The 20,104-nt window shown below is 36.9% G+C and overlaps 1 long non-coding RNA gene across 1 annotated transcript; it reads right to left on the bottom strand.

Annotated features, from left to right (window-relative positions):
* Window positions 1-1,747: 1,747 nt before the first annotated feature.
* On the bottom strand, window positions 1,748-5,258 carry LOC126995108 (uncharacterized). The gene is made up of 3 exons (XR_007749930.1): window positions 5,104-5,258; window positions 3,802-3,861; window positions 1,748-2,556 (listed from the first exon to the last, which is right to left on the bottom strand). It is a non-coding gene; the product is annotated as an uncharacterized LOC126995108 (long non-coding RNA).
* Between the last annotated feature and the right edge of the window lie 14,846 nt (window positions 5,259-20,104).

Raw genomic sequence — 20,104 nt, forward strand, 5'->3', positions numbered from 1 at the left:
AAACCAAACAATGGTGTATTATTTGCAATATTTAGCAAAGTATATGAAAAAAAATTCTTGGCATAACAAAAGCAACACCAAATAATGGCAAACATCCAAAGAGTGGTGGCATGGTGATAATTTCTGAAAACAAAATAACATCAAAATCAATTAATAAATTTATTATACCAATACCAAAAACATTTGTTCAACATGCTGCAAGAAATTAGGGAGCAGACCTCATGCACATGCAGGATAGATTTTCAGCTTCAGAGATAGGCAAAGCAGGCAATATATGATTATTATGTTGCAATAGACAATGAAAAAGCATTGATGCATTAAGCTAGAAAAAAATCACTTGAAGAAAACACAAGGCACAAAAACCCATCCCCAGCTGGCGTACATGCACACCATTCTGTTACAATCATGCACACTATCAATCCTGAAGACTGAAATATTATGCTGTAAAAGAAACTTATAAATATCATGAGTAAATTTATATCCCTAATTATTGTTATTACTAATGCTGCAATTTAATTAATTTCCTATTTTTTTTCATTTTGGGATGGGTCTGCTCCCTATTCCTCCATTTTAGTTTGTAGTATATCCTTAATTTTATGTAGATGAGGTGAATGTTTTCAGTTAGCTGGGTGGAACACAGGTGCAGAGGACTTAGAAATTCATGATTATTTAATTTAGACAAGAGCATTTGGGAGACTCTAGTGCCCAACATTGCCTTCTCCAGTGTTGCCTGGAGAATTGCTTCAACTTCATGAAAGTGTTTAAAAACACTATCACTGGGCACAGAGAGTCCCCCAAATGGAATATCTGGATTGTTAGAAAAGGCTTTAAAATAACAAAATAAATTTCTGTTGTCAAGTTGTTGTTTTACATCCAACAGATGCTCCCTGCAATGTTGACAATTATGTTTTTTCAAAAAAATTTTACAAGTCCAGCCAACTACATAAAACAAAGCATTGACCTCAGCAGGTGGCATGCTTGCTACTGACTCCTCATTGTCCGAGTCAGTATCTGAAGGGGGCAAATCTGCATCACAGTTTGAGGTTACGTCAAGGAAGTATGACTCATCCGCCTCACAGTTACTTGTCTGGGGAACTTGTGAATAATAATTGGTCATTACTGACTTGAGGCCCTTCATAAAATTGTAGGCAGTGGGATGGTCACAGTTCCCAAATCTAACCCTCAGTCTGGCAAACAGATTTTTAAGACAGTCCTGATTTAATCGCCGAGTGAGGAGGTACTTTACTTGATAACTCTGCAGATCTTGCCACAGAGCATCAAGTGCTGTCAAGTTGATGAGCCAGCCATTTACACAGTGAATGCGTACATGAGGTGGAGCACAGACCTTTAATGACAACAAGTAATCTTTAGTCACTTTTATGATTTTCATATGACATGAATTTGAAGTAATGGCAGTAAGGGCATCTTTATAATTATAAATGGATGAACTATTGAAACAATCAAACAAAATGTCCACCTTATCTATGAATTCTGCAGTATAGATGGCTTTCTGTGGTAGCATTCCTGATGTTGAATGAACGAAAATTCCTGCCGCCACAGTATGACTCATCACTTGGGCAGCAAGATTGACACGCATTTTGAAAAGCCTTCACCACATATGTTTGCTGCTCAATTTAGGAGCAAGTCTAATACTTTGTTGCTGATCTTTTTCAAAAAACTTTTTTATGTGATCCCATGAAATTTTATTTTCTCCAATTTTAATATCATATTGGAGAAGTGTGTTCCTCAGGCTTTTCAAAAGATGTGGAGAATCAAAAAAAAAGTGAACCTTCTCACCATCGACTGTAAAGGAAGGATTTTCAGTTGTCATGCCAAGAGTCTGGAACAAGGAACGATGCACTCCCTCTTGATCACAAACTGTAAACATAACTCTGTGTCCCGTGTCCTTGACTTTTTTTATTGCTGTTTCATACAGTTCCCTGATTTTACAAGTTTTAATCCCTCCCGAATAAAAGAAACATCCTAAAACAAGTTTCCATTTTTTCAATAAGCCCTTAACCATGAACACGAGTGCATGATTTGCTGGTTTCAAACTCTTCCCATGCTCTCCGAAATCCTCCCTTCCTATGATAGAATCAGAGGCTTTGTCAAAATGCAATGATTCTTTAATACTCATGGCATCAAATGCAATCCCACAAAGTGTCTCTTCTTTTGACAAAGCCTGTGCTCTTTTCTTCAGGGCTGTCAGAGTCTGTTTGCTCCAGCCAACATTTAGTGAAATACCCCTGAGCCATGAGTGAAGTGTTGAAACTGAAGGCAAATGAAATACTGTGCTGAGAAATCGATAAGCCTTTGGACTTTGATAGTACAAGGCCAGAGCAAACCTCCTCTCTTGTACCCCATATCTCCTACCAGGCTTAGATCTTGCAGCATGTTGAACCTGTCCTTTGAAAAAATCCACCACTTTTGGATCTAGGAAATTGCTGGCTTTGGCCAAAAACTGCCCAGGAGTGGTAATGGCCTGAGCTTTGAGCTGCCTCACCTGCCGGCGCAGACGGCAGACCGTCTTCTGCAACAATTGCAGTTTTGATGTCTCTGAAAATGCATACACCAATATTAAAAGTTAAATTTCACAGCACTCTTCTCACAATTCTAAATAATAAAATATGTGCATGTTAATGCATTATTATTGCTATTAGGACAGTGAATCCAAGCAATGACATTTTATCTGCACGCCAGCTTAGACTGGAAAGGCTTTAGTTAGATTACCTGACAAGAGTAGTATTTCCAGATGGGGGAGAGGGTACAACTGGAGACTTGACATAAATAATATCAAGGTCTACAAGCACTGATTATCCATATACATCTCTGGTGTTCAATCTCTACTGAAACATACGTCAAAATGGTGCCACACTAAAAATCTAAAATTCTCTGTTTCTGCAATGTTAGTCCTACCCAAATCCTGCCTGCTGTCTAACTTTCCTTTTACAATTATAATCCATTAAACTGGTGGTCTCCGGGATGTGCCACTTTACCCAACAAACTAATCCTTATTACTTATTAAAACCATTTGAACACTTGCATAGATCATAATTCAATTATTATCCCAGCTCTTCCACATGTCCATCCAGTGTAATGTGGGTGATGTGGAATGGTTCAGCCTCATGTCTTCCATGCATACATTAAGTTTAGAGAATAATACTGTTCCTTGTAGCTCCCATTTCCCTGATACTCACGACTATCCCTTTAAGAATAACATATGAAGAATCACATTTTTTGGTTTCATAATACAAGGAAAAGCCTGAGTATGTGATTAAAGATGGGATATTAAATAGCAGGGATACTGACCTCATTTCTAGGGTGCTGCCATGTTTGGGAGTGAATGGTAAACATGATCACATCAGTAGCATGGACAAATGTTTGTTAGTGGCACTTCAGGGTTATGCTACCTCTTCAAAGCTTGACCAGTCATGGTTTAAAGTGGAACAGGATAAAAAAGAGACAGGCAGGTATTTGTGGACACTACTGTTACTATCAATTGCCAGCCTATGGCAAAATTAGAACCTATGGTATCAAGAACATAAGACCTATGTTCTGATCACTCACTACTGCCATAAGAATATAATAAACAGTTTAAATGTCATTCAAAATATCAACCTTTTTACATATATTTTCTTAAGATATGTACTGGTGTAAAAGTTACATATTGAACTCAATTTGTATGCAGGGATGTGAGGTATATTGTTAAGCTGTAATGTTTCCAACACATTAAATGTGGTCATAACAACACTGAACAGTAACTAGAGGATAAATTATCACTGAGCACAAGAGGTTGCTTACTGTATTTTGGTGAGCTTGATGGCCGAGTCGGGTTTCCTCCAACCCCTTCAGTTTCACACCCTGTTGAGAGGCAATTTCTCAATCACAGTGAAAAATGGATGCAAATGGTCACTAAAATTAATTATTATACTTGGCGTCACAAATTTTGGCACAGAATTTAGAGAAGGACTACCAGACTTGGCGTGAGTCTCTGTTGAGGTAAATGATCCCCTTCACTCATTGGGCTATATGTACATTGTTTTAATGTGCATCATTGTTACGTTAAACGATGATGATGCTGATGATGTATTATTGTCTTTTTTTGTCATTTTATAGGGCAGGACTACTAAAAGTAAGGCTATTAGCATCAACTTTCTCTCTAAATCAGCATTGCTATCAGCTATATGTACAGTTATTCTTATAACTACTCTTCCTGCTGATAATGGAGATGCATGTCAGGATTAAGCATCACATACAAGGAAAGAATTGTTATATAGGGAAACAGGGAACTTTTAGGTTCATATAATAGACAAGGTTTGTTATACACTAAAAAAATTGGATGCTTCAGATGTTAAAGATTTTGGGATATAACATCACTCCCCTCCTCCAAATTGGTTCTTTAAAGCAAGGGTTGACTATGGCTGATTATTTTTTGCGGCAGGTTTCATGACACTTCTTTTAATGCAAAGCATCTGGAAATTAATGATTATTACGAAATACGTCTCATGAGTTGCTACTAAACTTGACAGCCTGAAAGGATGCACCATCAAAGACTGTAAAGGACAAATGTATGATATACAAAATAACATGGTTCTGTGAAAAAAAAAAAAAAAAAAACTATGACAATCAATATCAAATCATTTCAGGATACATAAATTAGCAGTTATATGAAGGAATTCTACAACTCTCCCGGGATGCCTAAGTTAAATAAGTGAGGGAATTTATTTTTTTCCTTTTGTTTGTGTAAAATGATGCGGACATATGCATGCCTAATGTGATGAGTATAAATTTATATGATGGTGAAATATCATCCACAAGGTAGGATGGTCCACGCTCAAATGCTGATTCAAACTATCAATCACATTTCATGAATAGCTGCAATTTCCTTGAACCAACCAAACATTCTGTGAGAAAGTACTATTTTTAATGATTTTGCTGCAATGCTGTGGTGGTCTGTTATACAGCTTTTTCATCAAAGCAGAGGAGTTATTCCCTCTCCCTCTGCTTCAGAGGAGCATGATGGCGTGCTGCTCTTGCATGATTTTGTGGAGTTATAATTAGATTAACAACACAACAGTCAATAAAAACTAATAGTATTCATACCAAAATCAGCACATGGAGCTGGTGCAGTGCAATGGGGAGCACACTCATCAGTGTCAGGCTGCAGCTCATTATTTTCATGTGTGGCTTGGGGGACACTGAGCAGCTGTGTGTGGGGTTGGATAATGCCACATTCCTCTGGGGGTGGCTGAGTTCTGTTCAGCTCCACCCGTGGTCTCTTTCTTGGACTCTTCTCTTCGGCTGCCACATTCTCTTGGGTATTACTGAAACCTGTGTTCGGATCTGTTGGGATGTGGTTTTGTTAGATGTGGAATAATATTCGACAGCGAAACATGGAAGGAAACGGAAGAGTATGTCCACATGGTAAAATACAGAGATGAGAATTGCCAAGTGGGTTTGTTGGTGTACCCGGGAATTAAGAGGCCAGGTGATGTTATGATCATGAAGGAAGAGTTATGGGGTATGATATGAACTGACTTCATTAGTTAAGTGATTAGAAGAGGTATATTGAAATTTTTGGATACTGAAAGGATGTACGTATGGGGACAACTGGGTGAGAAGGAGAGATGCAGATTTTGATGATGTATAGCTAGTTACACCAATGAACACTTAGGACATACACATTCACAAAGGCCACAACTTTGGCTGCTAGACGGAAAAGCACTAGATTTAAAGTCCTAGGACACTGAAGGGATTAATAATAAGAAAAGCAATAATAATAAATGAGTATAGCTAAATATAGTTATGATATTTTTGTTTATGTTACTATTAGTATTAGAAATTTTAAACACTAATGATATATTAATATAAATATTGATAAATCAATGAAAATTAATACATTAATTGTATTAATACTACCACTAGTAATATTAACACTGCACCTAAAAGACTGAGCAAAACACTGAATCTGAAATAAAACGATAATTGAGCTGTCTCTGTCTGAAAGTTATGTGAAGCTTGCTCCATGCACCGTGATAGGAATGGCATGGATGTAGCCAGGTTGCTGAGATACTTATGGTCACCAAACAATTGTAAGGCACCAATTTGTGTTGGAAGCATTGGCGGCCAACATCAGAATGAGCGATTCATCATAATGCAAGATTACCAGGAAAAAACATGAAGTAAAGGATGTCAGTGACACAGACAACATTAAATTGCAAACTTGAAAATCACCAAAGTATGAAGATAAAGTAAAACAACAACAATAATAATGAGCATGGCAAAATATTAATGGCTTATTACAATGTAAAGTAATTACCATAATTAATTTTCACTAACCATAATGTGGCAGCACAATCTGTGTAGAGGAGAGTTCCAACTCCATTGGCTCCAAGTCAATGGCGGCTGCATTGTGGGATGATGCTGAGGTAAGCAAATCAATCAAAAGTAAGTGATAATGATTACAAAACTACTATTTGTTCTTAACTGTCAGGTGAATACACTCAACCCATCAAGTGTGGAAATCAAACTTTTGTTCAATGCATCAAGATTTCTTTCACTATTAGTCTATTACCAACTCATGCATTGCATTTGGTACACAAGAAAATGTTGTGACTATTACCCGGGAACCCAGTGGGTGGTTGCTCCTCATGGCCATCTGCAAAATAGATAATGGGTATAAGTATTACATTTACTAACAAACACACACACACACACACACACACACACACACACACACACACACACACACACGAGAGAGAGAGATTTACATAGATTTACATAGAAAATCAGACCACACAGACCCCATGGTCCAGACTTGGTGGTCTGTCCTTAAACCTAAGTGATTTTACATTAATCAGAAGACTCCAAAACGTTGCACTTCTACTCTAGTTGATATTAAGTTGAAGGAAGTGACGGTCGAGCTTATTTTTGAAGGAGTCAATCGTGTTACACTGGACCACTGATGGTGGGAGCTTATTCCATTCTCGCACTACAACGTTGGTGAAGAAAAATTTGGTGCAGTCTGAATTTACTTGTCTACATCTGAGTTTTACGCCATTGTTCCTCGTGCGCAAAGTGTCATCGATCATAAACAATGTTGATCTGTCTACATTCGAAGTATTTTAAAACATTCGATCAATTTTCCTCGGAGGCGACGTTTCTCAAGAGAGAACATGTTAAGGGTAGAAAGCCTTTCTTCGTAGGATTTGTTGCGCAAGGAGGGGATAATTTTCGTTGCCCGACGCTGAACACCTTCTAATTTAGCAATATCCTTTGCATGGTGGGGAGACCAAAACTGTACCGCATATTCCAAGTGGGGTCTGACTAAACTGTTGTAGAGCGGGATTATTACATCTTTATTCTTAAATAAAAAGTTTCTTTTAATGAAGCCCAACATTCTGTTCGCTTTATTTGCAGCATCGATGCATTGCTGTGAGAATTTGAGGTTTGACGCTATTTTGACCCCCAAGTCCTTGACGCATTGAACGCTTTTGAGTTTAACGCCGCGCATTTCGTAATCAAACTTCTTATTCCTCGTTCCAACTTGAAGAACCTGGCACTTGTCTACGTTAAAGGGCATCTCCCATCTATCCGACCAAGCTGAAATTTTGTGCAAATCCTCTTGGAGGCCTTGCCTGTCTTCGTCAGTGAGAACCGAGTTACCAATCTTTGTGTCGTCTGCAAATTTACTAATGCGGTTATTGAGTCCAACATCCACGTCGTTGATGTAAATAATGAAGAGCACTGGGCCAAGAACCGAGCCCTGAGGGACGCCACTAGTGACCGGCGCCCACTCTGAGTTAAATCCTTCAATCACTACTCTTTGTTGTCTGTTGCTCAACCAATTCGCGATCCATTGGTTTACCTGACCGTCAATACCTATTTGCTTAAATTTGTAAAGTAATTTATGATGCGGGACTTTATCAAACGCTTTCTGGAAATCAAGATAGACTACGTCCACTGATTTGGTTACGTCATAAACAGTGAAGAGGTCGTTATAAAAGGTTAATAGATTTGATAGGCAGGATCTTTTGTTTCGGAAGCCATGTTGTGAGTCCCCAATTAATGAGTGGCTTTCGAGGTAACTCACAATTTTGTCTCTAATTATGCCCTCAAGTAGCTTACCTACAACCGAAGTTAGACTAATGGGCCTGTAATTACCTGGTACTTTTTTGTCTCCTTTCTTAAAAATCGGTGTCACGTTAGCCTTTTTCCAATCTGAAGGGACAATGCCTTGTCGCAAGGACATATTGAATACGGTTGTGAGGGAGGAGAGCATTTCGCACTTTGTTTCTTTCAGCAGAGTTGGATATACTTTATCAGGTCCAGGACTTTTATTTGTTTTAAGTGATTTGAGGGCTTTAAGGACTTCATCGGGTTTTATTTCAAAGTTAGACAATGCATGCTCGGGATTTACATTAGTACTGGTGTTGGTGGTGGTGGTGGGAGGACTGTTATTATTAAACACCGAGGAAAAGTAATTATTTAATAGATTTGCAACGTGTTGGCTGTCAGTCACTAGTGCACCGTCGCTGTTAAAGGTCCAATTCCACTTCTGATCGCCTTTCTGTTGTTTATGTAACTGAAGAAGAGAGAGAGAGAGAGAGAGAGAGAGAGAGAGAGAGAGAGAGAGAGAGAGAGAGAGAGAGAGAGAGAGAGAGAGAGAGAGAGAGAGAGAGAGAGAGAGAGAGAGAGAGAGAGAGAGAGAGAGAGAGAGAGAGAGAGAGAGAGAGAGATTAAGAAAGTCATAAATAAGGAGCATGCATAACTTCGTCTTACCTGTGTGACGTGGGGTTGCAGTCGGCAGCAGCTGGCCCTTGCCGCCAAAATGAACCCCATCAAAGTGGTCACTACAGATGGCTTGAGTATGCTTTTGAAAGCCAATTTTCAAGGCTTTCACCCACTGGAGGCACCTGCAGTAAAAACATGGTAATTTTAACTAATTATTGTTAATCAATACAAAATGTAATGTAATGAAAGAAAGCAACAGACCTTAAAAATTTATATAATTTTTAACCCTTAGACAGCAGTGGAAATATACATAGACAGTCCTAAATTCAGTCTGTCAGTTTTGAATGGCAGAAATATAACAACACTTAGAGATTGCGGTAGGATCTATAGTAGACGATACAAAAAAATATCTACGTATTATGCAGGGTAACTATATATATATTTATGCTACGGTCCTAAGGTCGGCAATGACTATATGTATAGAGTATAGACCATTCATTTTTGGGGAGCTACTCCTCAAACACCGCTGTCTTCTAAGGGTTAATATGAAAATAATATTGGCTGCAATGCAATACCTGTTTATAATGAATGGATATGTTTGACTTTGGTACCCCTTACAAAATTTAATTTGAAACAAACTGAAAAAACAAACATATTTTACATATAGATTGTTTTCAAAACATTTATGATGCAATGCAGGGCAAATTTAACCAGACTGCTTTTTCCTTTGCTACTGAAATATTTGTGTTTTGTCTTCCTATTATCATAATGTATTTAGTCCAAGGCAATTTCAAGTGTACATGTATATGTCGGGTTAAAATGAAAATATCAGTCTGCATATATAAAATAACACTGATTAATTTTGTATTGCCAAATACTTGTCCTTGGCATACCTTCATGAAAGGCCCCAGTAGTTAGAATGTATCTGAGTAAGGATCGAGGAGGCCTCTTGTGAATTAGCTCAGTAATAAGACGGTGTCATCTAACAGTACTTCGGCATATGAATATGAGTCAATGTCACATAATAATTTACTTCTGACTATGCATCAAGTAAAGTGCAGCTTCTTTCAGATTTTGATAATACTGAATGAATTGCAGCCATATATCATCACATATAATATTCACACATTATATATATATATATATATATATATATATATATATATATATATATATATATATATATATATATATATATATATATATATATATATATATATATATATATATATATATATATATATATATATATATATATATATATATATATATATATATATATATATATATAGAGATATATATATATATATATATATATATATATATATACATATATGTATAGTATATTGCATTTTGGCAGCGAGGCAAGGTTAGGTAAATTTCTGAAATGTAATATGCTTCCCACTTCTTGTCACTGGCAATCAACGGTTAAGTCAGCGGGTCAACTCCAGCAACAGTTTGCCTTCCTTATGATTTTGTGAGGGGTTAGGGGTTTCTTCTTCCTAATTTAACTGTAATGTGAGGAGATAACTTTGGCCAAGCCTGTTCTGACCTCTTACCCAACCAGGCCTGTGGCCGGCTGCATCGATGCATTGAAAAAGTAACTTCACTGCTCAGTATAATACATAAATCGGTCCATAAATCTTTCACGTCAACATAAAAATCTAAGGGTTGAAAAAAAATCATAGACCTTTAAGATGAGGACGGTTATAAGTAGGTGCCTTGCATTATCTTGAAGAACAGTCACCCCAGTGTTGTCTGAGGGGATCTGTGGACTGCTTGAATGGCTTGTGTACAATATACATTACGTATTTCGCTTGCCTTCAGAGCACTGTTGTCTAGTTGCTCGCAGAAATTCATTATTTTGCTGAAGTTAGAAGTCAGAATTTCCACATATAACTTCACTTACCTTCTGGCATCCTTTGGGAATAAATGGAGCTTCACACCAGGGTGTGTTCTCCGTTTCTTCCCACAAACACAGCAGGCCGCACATTTGAGATTTGGAGCCATGGCGGGCAGTTACACGAGGGGCCGGAGTGTTGATATTTGAATGACGGCAGCGTTGCCGTCGATCTGAGAAAGACGTCTGGAAGTAGCGCTATAATAACCAGTATATCGGTTAGCCCAAGATAATCTTATCCACCCACTCTTTCCCCTTACAAACCAATAAATCTATGTAAATAATTACTGGAGGAATTAAGTCAGCGTGCTGCTAAAACACTGAGGTTGAGAGAAAAAAAACATGTTTTGAAAGAAAGGCAGTTGGGCTACAACCTCGGTTCAATCCTATGTGTATACAGACAGTTAAAACACATAAAGCACATCTATCCACTGCTAACCTCCCACAAATGCAGATAAAGTAATATAACCACGGCACAATAATATAGCATTACTAACATGACATGCAGTCAGGCTATATCTACCTGATAAATATATTTAGTTCTTACTGTTCATTTTAGTATTTTTCTTTCTTTGTTTTTTTTTATTTAAAATGGGAAATAACCAAACTGAAGAAAAAAGTAGCAACATTTGCTGCTTCATCCCATATAGCAACTGATGGGTACTGGGGTTAGGGGGGTGGGTGTCTGGAGGGGGGGAGGCGCCTGGATGTAAACAACGCTGCACCTGCGCCATCTGTTGCAACCGACATACACCACCACCCGCCCACGGTCTCCCATAGAGGCCCCCTCTCCTGTTCTATAGTCTCCTTGCTAAAAGCGATAAACAAAATGTGAGGCAGATATAGACCAGTTGCGCCATCTGTTGGGCCGACGCCAAACTATATCAAGTATGTCGTCTGCAAGTGCACGGTCTCCTCTTCATCTTCTTGTGACCTTATCGCTCTGTAGTTTGTATCATATGTATGCGTAGATCTTATTTTTGACTTTATGTATCAACAATATTTATTTTTTCATCATTCATTATGTATTATATGATTATTATGATATCTTTCATTAGTGGTGGGTGGTAACTGCGAAGACCATAGTTCATGAAGTGTATTTTTACACACACACACACACACACACACACATATATATATATATATATATATATATATATATATATATATATATATATATATATATATATATATATATAGATATAGAGATATATATATATATATAGATATATATATATATATATATATATATAACGGCTATTTACTTACATAAGTTAATTAGAGTATTTTGGACAAAGAAACAATGCTATAAAGGTAAAGTTCAGTTGTATTTGTCTATAAAATTATATACAACCAATATTTGCAGCCATATAGATACATGGCATGCATTGTGAGCTATAGAAAATGCATGAACACAGACACACAAGCAAAAGAAAATATGAGAAAGAAATATTGGTCTCATAATTATACACAAAGTAAAGAAAGATAATCAGACAGTAATACAAAGCAATAATCTCATGCAATATAGGAATGAGAATACTAAAGAAAGTTACACAACAAATAGACGAGTACACTCACTTAGAAAAGGTACATAATACCAGGCCATATAAATTGGTTTATACCTGTCTTACACAAGGACATAACTTGAAGAAGACTAAAGCAAACATGTGTAAAAAGCAGAACTTATAAAGATTATCTGAAGTACACATAAAATAACATGCATTTCACACATGCAAGCAGATGCATAGGCCAACAAAGCATAAGGTAAGCATAAACACAAATCAAGCAAGCACAAACATACAGCAGATAAACAAAATCAAGCAACAGGCACAAAATAAAGCATAATTTACTTCAAGCAGTATACATATCCTTGAGATTAGAAAATCCTTTTTTTCTGTAAAGATACAAAATAGTATTATGTACTATTAAGTATGTGCAATTTTTGCTAATTTCCTATTCCGTTTCTCACCACAGTCTCCAATACTTTCACCTCTTCCCCTTTTTCCTAAATTTCTATTAAAGAATTTTACATAGTAATGAGTTCTCACACTAACATATTTTTTCATCATAATTTTGTGAGGTTCCTCACATAAATCGTTTTTTCTTTCAGTCCTATTTTTCATTACCTCTAACATATTGGCACTCACATTCGACTTGAAAATAAAGTCTTTAATATGTGCCCTAAAAATGAATTCATATTCTTTGATCATTTCAATGACCAATTTGCTAGGATACTTTAAATATCTTTTATTTTCTGAATCTTTTAGTGCTTGGTATATATTATCAGATGTGACTGCATAATTAGGATCAGTCACTTTCAATCTACAAGTTTCACAGTCATGGTGTTTACTTATTACATGACACATGTAACCTGCTACATACGATATTGCATTTTCCTCAGTCCCATCATATGAAGTGGAATTAAATGTTGTACTACTTTCCTCACTTAAAGGATCAAAAGATGAGAAATAATTTGCCAGCGAATTATTCTGAAAAGACTCTAAATTTATGCAATTACTTTGTTGGTCATTTTTTGAGGAATTATCATCAGGCTCTTCTATGTCACTGCTCACCTCTTTGTCATGATCAAAACAAGGGTTAAAAGATGAAAATAATCAGAAAGAGCATTATCAATGGTACTGCCTCCTACTTGCTCCTGGCTTTCTAAATTTTCCTCCTCAAAATCATCCTCAATGCCTGAGGAATTCTCTTCTTTGCCTTTGGGTTTAATCAGTTCAAAAGTATGAAACTTGTCTATGTCACTCATTTTCATGAATTGTAAAATAGGCATTGCATCATCCAAACAGTTAGCCCTAACTGATGACTGAAATATGTGGTTGCTCATCATACCATTTATTAGCTTAGATATTTGACAAGTTGGTGCGTCACTGTTTCCTCCAGCATTTCGGATGGTGCTAAATACATTTTCTAGGGCATCTTGATTAAGCCTATTAGTCATCAAATACTTATAATTATTATTTAAATGCACATCTTCCCAAAGTAATTTTATGCTTGCCATATTCAGCCTCCACCCAGAAATGCATGGAAGTGGTCTTTTAGTGCCAATTACTTCCAAGGAATTAATCTATGATTCGAATTCAACTAGTCTTTCGAACTGTCCATTTTTTTCTGATATGGCACATTTACTGCTTTTGAAGTGGTTTATTTGACAGCTATTAAATAAATCAAATAGCTTATCCATTTTTTCTACAAAAAATGATGTTTGAGGAGCTTCAGATGGCAAGGCCCTTAATTATGTATAAGTGTGTATGCCTGCTGCAACACTCTGACTGAAAACTTGCGCAGCTAAGGAAACGCGCATTCTTTCAAATGTATTGCAATATATATGTTTTCCTGAGAGCTTAGGTGCCAGGCGCAAGGTCATGGCATTGTCTCTTTTGTAAAACTCTTCAATATAATGCCATTTTACCACTGAGTTTTTATTGACAACAAAATCATATTTCATCAGATTATTACGGACACTTTTAAGCAGATGTGGTGTGTCATAAAAGAAATGTATCTTTTCCTCATTGTGTATTATAAATGGAGACTGTGGTGAAATATTTAGCTTTAGGTAGAGACTTCTATTTGTTGCATCTTGATCACATATGACAAACTTAGGATGTAAACCTGTATCCTTCAACTTGGTCAAACAATCTAATAGCATGCACTTGAGGACATCTGGCTTAATGCTCTTACTAAACAAAAAATAACCTAAAGTCTGTTTCCACTTAGAGGCTAAGCCTTTAACCATAAATACCATGGCATACTTTGCAGTTGAATCTGATGACCCATATACACCTAAATTTTCAAGTCCATCAACCTCATCTTGGGCTATGTTATAATTCAACTTCTCCTTGACAGAAATTGCATCAAATGCTACTCCACAAACTTTATCCTGCTCAGACATATTTTCAGCCTTTCTTTTCAAAATTTCAAAGAGGGATTGATTCCAGCCAACATTGAACATAATTCTTTTCATCCAGTATCTTAGCATCCTTGGAGTGGGGAGGACAAATATGTGTGATAACAAATTATAGGTTCTTGCATTCCTAAAATAAAGGGACAAGGCAAATGAGCGTTGCTCATCTGAGTAACGTCTGCCCTTTTTTTTGGAACCTGCTAACTGGATCTGACTTTTGAAAAACTCAAGGCCATAACCTTTTAGGTATTTAGAAGCATTTTTTATTATTTCTGAAGGTAGTGTGCATTTGGAACAGTCCTTCCTGACCGTCTTAAGTAAATGAACTCTTTTCAATAACCTTTTTACTCTATTTCTATATCTGTGGAGGAGCTTTTATGTTTTTGATTTGGAAGATGATGATTTCCTTGTTTCTGTATAACCAGCAATATCTGTAATGTTTTAAGTCTCATGTGAATATGTTCATTTTAAATACAGTTCAGTATACACTTCATAAATATAGATGATCAGACATGACAAATGTATTTAGTAACTGGCAACATTCCAATATGATATGGTTATAAACATGGAGGAGAGTAAGATGACCAGAAGGGTATATGTTAGTGAGATAGAGGGAGGGAATGCTAGAGGACGACCTCCAGTGAAATGGAGGGATAGGGTGCAAGAGTACGTTAGGGAGAGGGGGGAAAGATCTTTGAGGAACTTTGAGCAGGCAAGGAGGGAGTGTCTGGTTAGAGAAAGTTGGAAACTCTTCTGCCGTGGCCATCCCCTGATGGGAGCTCCTAGGAGCAGGCGTCCATGAAATGATGATGATGATATAAGTAAAATATCCTCTTCCGTATCCATGAGAAAGTGGGTGTCACTCAGTCCAAGCACATCCATTCCCCCTTTCATACAAATCTTGACAACCATTCTTCTCTTGAATTCATTAATTATTCCATTCTCATTAAAACATACAACTCTCAACACTTTTCATATTGCCTTATTCACACTCACTTTCCTGTCACAATTTGTCCATTTTATCCACCCATTGAGGGGCCGCGGACAGATATCTAGCCCAGTGAAGTATTAGCCCTAGGAGCTACACCTTAAGTTATACACCTAGGCTGCGTTTACACCAAGCGAGTCACGTCGAGTCGTGTCGCGTCGCGTCGCGTCATGACGATTCATGACGTACCATGAATCGCCACCCCAGTTATAACACTGATTTATATCGGTTTTTGAAAGAAAACGTTTACACCGGATGCGTCGAGTCACGTCACGTCGCATTGCGTCGCGTCACGTCGTCACATATAGGGCTGGACCTATTTTTGACGTCAGTCACAGCGAGTCTGCCGTGGTGTGTTCAAGCATGCTGGTGGAACTCCTAATCAATTTAGTTCAAGAGCCCCCTGCTATATATGATTCCAGTGACCGTAACCACCGGGATCGTGATGTCATCGCTGCTTTATGGAAAGAAGTTTTCAGTTTTACGTATCATCCTGAAGCATGCACACCATTCACTCAACCATTCATACATATGTTACATACAAGACACACACTGTTAAGATTGGGGCCTATCACAAAGCTATGTTAGTAGGACAAGGGACAAGGGGGAGTGGATATATTCATATACTTACTATGTATATTTTCAATATTTGTAAATAATAATGTACACCATTCATATAGCATCCGTTACGTTCAATCATACTCGAGCATATGCCAAGAAATTATACCCGTCACCAAAAATATGAAGTAAATCATAACTCGCTGATCCCTTCTGGGAGGAAAACGGCTCACCCAGACACATGAACATCAACTTACGTATGATAGAAAAACAAACAAACACCAGAAAAGAAAACAAAAGAAGAAAAACAACAGCAAGAAAAGAACTAAAAAGAAAATAAAAAGAGAAGGATTTGAAAAATGCCAATAGAAAATAAAAGAAAGAGTAAAAGACCAATGGAAAACAAAATAAATACGATAAATTAATAAAAAAAAAAAAAACATGCATCCATTCTCCATGAAATCAAATGGGTCATTGAGTACTGACTTGACTCGGGCTGACGCAGTCGGTGTAAACGGAGTGGCGTCAATATGAATCGCCTCAAATGACTTGACGTGGCTCAACTCGACGTGACTCGCTTGGTTTAAACGCAGCCTTAAGGTGTACTAACAGTGCCAACAACGTCAAGGCGGGGATGGGCTGAGATACCCATCTAGGAGTACCTATGCTTGCTAGCCTTTCCCCAATAACCGGTAGCTAGCTTTGTTGTGCCAATCTCGTAACCTCACATTAACCTCATTGGTTACGATACAAATGCTCTTTCATACTACTTCTAAACTGAAAAATCATCACCTAAAGTAGTGTGACATAAACATATAATTATATTACAGTATTAAACTGTTTTGCATGCTGTACAATTTATAATATCTGTGCATGATGATCTCATATAACTTACTTGGTGCAACAGGCTCAGAGATCTCTAGTTGTTCAGTAGGATGATGGTGTTCTCTTGAGCACGTTCCGCAGCTTCTGAGGTCACTGTAAGATAAAAATGTGTCATGCTCTTACAATGAGCTAAAGCTACTGTATGCTACTGATTTGATGAGATATTATGTATTAAAAGTGTTTGGATCTTCAATATTTTATGAAAGAGTATTATTCTAATCATTCTTTGTTACATTATCTTGAAACTTGAAAAAGAAATTAACCCTATTCTGTGATGAACATTGATAAAATACCTGTATTTAAATCAATAATTTAAATACAAACACTAAAGTAGAAAACGAATACTCAAAGCCAATTCCAAATACCATTAGCAGCATCTGTGTTACCACGTGTGTCAGCAGGTGGCACAGTAGTCATTCTCCCATCACCTTCAGTATCAGATACGTCCTTTAGGTCACCTGATGATAAAGAATAATGTTATACAGAGTTAGAGTTGACCTAAAGTTTTATTAGGTTATTACACGCCATTGTTACCATAATATTAGACTATGATTTACCTAGATACACGTATGAATACACAACATTCCTGTAACACAGTTACATATAAAATTACATACCAAAACTCCCATCATCTTTGTCATATGTGATGTTTATGCCCACATCAGATGGTGTCACATACTCAATAGTGGTGTTATTGGTTGTTCTTGATGCTGTATATCAGAAATGGAAATTGATAAATCACATTATACATGAACAAAACAGTAATCTACTGTACAGTACAGAAAAAGTAAAACTGCATTGTAGCTCCACGCCTCTAGTGTTACGACTACACTAACGAGAACTTCATAGAATACATTTCATTTATAGATTTATACATATCTATAGCACTGTCGCCTTGCTTCCTCGGGGAGCGTCCCCCATACACTTTTCCTGGCACACTAAGCAAACTTATTTCTCTATAGTTGTTACACTCATTCTTACTCCCTTTACCCTTGTGCAAAGGCACGATAATTGCCCTTCTCCACTTATCTGGAGCTTTCCTCTGTCTCCACGCAAGAACGCAAATCAAAAACATCCATTTTACTACTGTGTCTACATATCATAAACGTAAAAAGGTTAAGGTTACTGGGGATCCATGGGGGCAGATACCGTTAGCCAGGTTAGGTTAGGTTAGACTAAGGAAAAGGGAGGTTTAATTAAGTCCATTTTAAGGGTATTCTGCTTTCATAACATGATTCTAAAGACAAAATCAACGTTTTCTGTGAAGCTTTCGTTGATTTATTAATGAAAATAGAGGCACAGAGCTGCAATACAGTTTCTCCCATATCAAATAGGTACTGTAATGGTTTCATTATCACTGAACAATTGCAGCTTATATAATACTATACCTGAAGATGATCTGGCAGGGGTGGCATCTGGAGTAGTACCATCTGAAGCTCCGGTCTCTGAAATATAATGAAGTAAATGTGAAATGATGTACATGAATATCATATATGTTTCTATTACACATGAAAATTCGTGCACATATAAGTTTATTAGAGTAATACTTCATATTGTAGTAATTAAATATATACATACCACCAAGATTTTGGTCTGGACATGCAAATTTGCAGAGTTTGTTTGAATCTCCAGACATGTAGTTTGTCGGTGAGAAGTGGTGGCTACACACACGAAAGCTTCTGTTTAACTGGTCACAGGTTTTCCCTTTCAAGTGTGGGATGTCGATACTGTTGACCCATCTCTGGCATCTAAAAATACATAGATAGTGTAACTAACATCAGTTCAGTCTATAATGCTGACTGTTACTTTCACATGAAATTGTCCAGGTTGGTTAGGTATGGGTATTTAGTTGTAACACTCATATCAAGTTCAAGCTCAAGTTAAATATTCCCCCGAGGGTAACTCTCAGGAAGCATAATGCGTTGGGGTTGTGCGAGGATTGAAGAGTTGGGGGCAAGGCAAAGATTAGGTAAATGATGAATGGTGATCCTAGCTTAAAATTATAGAGAGGGGGTCTATTTTAACGATGTGAGATGGGATTTGATTCCACTCTTGGATGCTGTGGAAATCGTGTCAGAGTGTGTCAGTGATTGCCTGATATGTGTGGTATTCTAGGTTGTAGCTACCTTAAGTTGATTTTATATTTGTGGGGTGTAAGTACGTTTCTTTGATTATGTTGACTGAACTGTTTGGTGATTTTGGTTGCCTGTGCATATATATTTGTCTTTTTGCCACAAGAGGGTCTAATTTAATGTCCTGTTTCAGCAAGATGTGGGATGTTTGTAATCATGTCTGATTCATCTAGCTGCTTTATTCTGTATAGCCTCTAGTTCAGTAATATTATTGTGAGTGTGCTGATCCCAGACAGTCTTGCAATATTTTAAGTGTGGCAGAACTACTGTCTATTTTCAAAAGGAGAGTTGGAAAAACTGCAAAATTTTCCATGTTTTAGTTCGGTGTAAGTTTTTTTCTTGTGGAAAACTATAGAAACCTCAAGAATGAAATTGCAACAAGAAAAATCTATCTCGAAGCAAACACTTATCAGAAAAAAAAAAAAAAAACTAACGCAGAGGGGTATTTTCAAAATATGACCATAAGAACATAATAGATTAAGAAAGCTACTTGAGGCTGTTTAACTTACACATGATAGTTCCTGTACATCACCTACACATAATATATTAATTCCACCATTCCTTCCCGTCCATAAATTTCTCTAGTCTTCTTTTGAAACTCTCTATCGACTCTGCACTAACGATCTGACTACTAAGTCTGTTCCAGTCATCAACCACCCTCTATGAAAACCATTTTCTTTCTATTTCCTTGTTGAATCTATATTTCCCCAGCTTAAACCCATCATTTATAGTCCTGTCCTGACTACTACCTAACCACAAGATTTTTCTCTAGATCGAATTTATTATACTCTTTGAAAAACTGAACACCAAAATAAAATTTCCTCTTACACTCCTTATACAGTATATGATGAATCTAGCAACATTATAGCATGAATATAGCAACATTATATGATGAATATAGCAACATTATACCATGAATATAGGAAAATTATACCATGAATATAGCACCATTATACGATGAATATAGTACCATGATACGATGAATA

Source organism: Eriocheir sinensis, unplaced genomic scaffold (assembly GCF_024679095.1).
Source record: "Eriocheir sinensis breed Jianghai 21 unplaced genomic scaffold, ASM2467909v1 Scaffold986, whole genome shotgun sequence".
Classification (NCBI taxonomy): Eukaryota; Metazoa; Arthropoda; class Malacostraca; order Decapoda; family Varunidae; genus Eriocheir; species Eriocheir sinensis.